The 2,796-nt window shown below is 42.3% G+C and overlaps 1 non-coding gene across 1 annotated transcript; it reads right to left on the bottom strand.

Annotated features, from left to right (window-relative positions):
- Positions 1-212: 212 nt before the first annotated feature.
- Positions 213-316, bottom strand: LOC112804428 (small nucleolar RNA R71). Its single transcript, XR_003203041.1, has one exon. It is a non-coding gene; the product is annotated as a small nucleolar RNA R71 (small nucleolar RNA).
- Positions 317-2,796: the final 2,480 nt, after the last annotated feature.

Genomic DNA, 2,796 nt, shown 5'->3' with positions numbered 1-2,796 from the left:
CTATCAAGCACTTGAGAGATTTTCAGGCAGCCTGTTCTACTGTCAGGCGTGATGGCGCTGATGAAACTTCAATTCTGCTGAAAGCTTTTCCGTTCTCTCTTGAGGGAAAAGCAAGAGAGTGGTACTACACTCAACCTCTAGCAAACGTATCCAACTGGGATACACTCAGAAAGGAGTTCCTGGAGAAATTCTTCCCATCTGAAGTTACTGATAAACTGAGGAAGGATATTTCTACAATTGTTCAGGATGACAATGAGACTCTCTTTGAATACTGGGAGCGCTTCAATAATCTTCTGGAAGCATGCCCCCACCACATGATCGACAAGATCGTGCTACTCAGCTATGTCACACAAGGTATGAGATCCCAAGATAAGACCACATTGGAAAGTGCCAGCAATGGGTCTATGAAGAAGTACAAGACCACTGATGAAGCTTGGTAATTGATCAGTGATTTAGCTGAATCTACTCGGAACCACAGACAGAAGCAAGGCCGTTCAAGGGCCGTTGCAGAAGTATCTTCTGGCATAGAGACCGCTGCTCTAAATCGAAGCATCTGTGAAATGACCAACCTGCTGAAGCAAATGCAGTTAAATCAGCAAGCTCAGCAAACTCAACCGCAACAAAACCAACAACTAGTTCCACAAAGAATTTGCGGAATTTGTGCTGATTACAGCCATTACACTGATGAATACCCGCAGCTCCAACAAGAAGACAACATGGTGACATCCACTCACAACTTCTATGACCGCCCCAACCAAGGGTACAATCAAAGTGGAAATAATAACCATGGATGGCAGGACAATTCAAACCAGAATTGGAGGGATAAAAATAATAGGGGAGGCAGAGATAATCAGGGAAATCAGAGGTGGAATAATTACAACAACAGGCAGCAAAATCAACCATACCGAGCACCTCACCTGAGACAAAACCAAGGACCACCGAACAATCAGCAGCAAACCTCTCAATTTACTCATTCTTCTGTATCTTCTAATGAAGAATTATTACAAGCTTTTGAGAAAAGACAACTGGCCATGGAAAATACCATCGTGAACAGTATTAACGCCAGTCTGAATGGTTTCACCTCTACTCTACAAGCTTTTATGACACAACTTGGTTCAGCACAAAATTCCAGTAACCAACCTTCAAGCACCACTGGAATCCCCTCTCAACCATTACCCAATCCAAAGGGAGGAATTAATGCCATCACCCTGAGGTCCGGAACTACACTGCAGGAGAGGAATCAGGAGGAACCAAGCTCACCAGAATACGCCTCAGCTGAAGAGGTGGTAGAAATCGAAGATGTTGAAGAGGAAGAGGATATACAGGACATAGCCGAAGAAGAGATAGCTCAACCACAGGAAGAGGCACAAAAAGGTGCAGGCACCACAGAAAACACTACTCCCATTCCATTTCCACAACTTGCAAGGAAGCCTAGGAAGTAGCTGGAACCTGATCCTAAAATGGTAGAGATATTCAAAAAGGTTGAGGTAATTGTTCCCCTTTTTGATGTTATTCAGCAGGTACCTAAATATGCAAAGTTTCTAAAAGACGTATTTATCCATAAAGATAAAATTAATGAATTAGAAACTATTCCTTTAGGTAGTTCTATATCTGCTTTAATGGGAGGATTACCTGAAAAATGTAGTGATCCAGGTCCTTGTATAGTTAGTTGTACTATTGGTGGTGTAGTAATTTATGATTGCATGTGTGATTTAGGAGCATGTGTCAATATAATGCCTTTGTCTATATATGATGTTTTAAGGCTCCCTCCCTTAAAAAGGTCGGCAGCTCGTTTTGTGTTAGCAGATAAAAGCATTATTACAGTTGCTGGAGTTGCTGAAGATGTTTTGGTGAACATTAAAGGGCTCACATTTCCCACTGATTTTTATATCTTGGAGATGCCCCATAATGATTCAGATAAGCCATCATCAATCCTACTTGGAAGACCATTCCTGAAGACATCAAAATTCAAATTGGATGCTTTTTCAGGGACATACTCCTTTGAAATAGATGGCCGCATAGTAATCTTCAATCTGAATGGAGTCATTGACAACCCCCCAGAAGATCATTCTATCTTCCAGTGTGATGTCATAGACGAAAGTGTGGCTGAAGTTCAAAAGGAAGAGTTTGAAGAGAGGCACACTGGACAAGGTCCAAGTGTGGGGACCCTCTTAACTGACAATGAGGACACTTCGCCATTTTCACAAGTCCCAGATAACCCAGAGCCTGTCCATGATCAAAAGTTAGAATTGAAACCTCTCCCTCCACATCTCAAATATGCTTACCTTGAGGATGAGCAGAAGCTTCCGGTTATTATTGCAAGAGAACTGACTTCTCAACAAGAAGAACAGCTACTTGATGTGTTGAGGAAGCATAAGAAGGAAATAGGGTGGATTTTGGCAGACATAGTGGGAATCAACCCTCAAATATGCGAGCACAGAATATTTTTAGAAGAGGGAGCAAGACCTGTCCGTCAACCACAAAGAAGATTGAATCCTACCATCTTGGAAGTTGTCAAAAAGGAAGTGACCAGACTATTGGAGGCCGGTATCATATATCCCATTTCAGACAGTGAATGGGTAAGCCCAGTGCAAGTGGTGCCCAAGAAGTCCGGAGTCACTACAGTGAAAAATGAGCATGGAGAGCTCATAGCAACTAGAGTTCAGAATGCTTGGAAAGTCTGCATTGATTACAGGCATCTCAACCAAGCTACTCGTAAGGATCACTATCCACTTCCATTCATTGATCAAATGCTGGATCGCCTGTCAGGTAAATCACATTATTGCTTTTTAGATG

This window comes from Arachis hypogaea, chromosome 5 (assembly GCF_003086295.3).
Source record: "Arachis hypogaea cultivar Tifrunner chromosome 5, arahy.Tifrunner.gnm2.J5K5, whole genome shotgun sequence".
Classification (NCBI taxonomy): domain Eukaryota; kingdom Viridiplantae; phylum Streptophyta; class Magnoliopsida; order Fabales; family Fabaceae; genus Arachis; species Arachis hypogaea.
This window is presented reverse-complemented; position numbering and strand designations above follow the sequence as displayed.